This window comes from Plecotus auritus (assembly GCF_963455305.1).
Source record: "Plecotus auritus genome assembly, chromosome: 6".
Lineage (NCBI taxonomy): Eukaryota > Metazoa > Chordata > Mammalia > Chiroptera > Vespertilionidae > Plecotus > Plecotus auritus.
This window is the reverse complement of record NC_137773.1, coordinates 170,422,693-170,423,418: the sequence shown is the minus strand read 5'-3', so window position 1 is coordinate 170,423,418 and position 726 is coordinate 170,422,693.

Here is a 726-nt window from a genome sequence, read left to right as displayed (position 1 = left end):
TTCCCTGGTGATCGATGTTCCTATGTGACCTCAGGCCGGGGACTAGCTTCCAACTTGCTGCCATTTCCCCGCCCACCCCCCCCCCCACCTTGGGAGGAGGGGTACACTGAAGCCAGAAGCTACCACCCCTCTGACTTTGGGCAGCAATGCATGCCATGTGAGAAGCACACCGTTCTAAGGGTCTTCGACTGACATCTCACGGAGGGGTATTCTCTCTTCTGAGTGCGAAGAAGTTATACCAGGTCTTCACTGTGTCCTCCCACCCCCAAATCCAGCCGAAAGGACAGTTCTATTGGATCAATACAATCAGCTACCAGAGCTGCCCGCAGCCCCAGAAATGGTTAAGTGGGAGCATTTCCCAGGCCGCATCCGTTCCTACAGACAAGGAGCACATGAGGTATGAGATGACCATGTTGCTATTGCCAGTATTCAGCCCAGAGGAGGAAGATTGAGGACAGAACAAATGTGAGTGAGCCCTAGCTGGTCTGGCTCAATGGATAGAGCATTGGCCCACAAACAGAAGAGTTAACAGGTTCTATTCCGGTCAAGGGCACGTACTTCCAGGGCAGGCTCGATCTCCATCCCTGGTTGGGTGTGTGTTTCTCTCTGTCTCTCCCCCTCACTTCCACTCTCTAAAAATCAATGGTAAAATATCCTCAGGTGAGGATTAACCAAAAAAAGTGAGTGAGCAGAGGAAATGCCACTAAAAAAAAGGTTTGCCAGGGG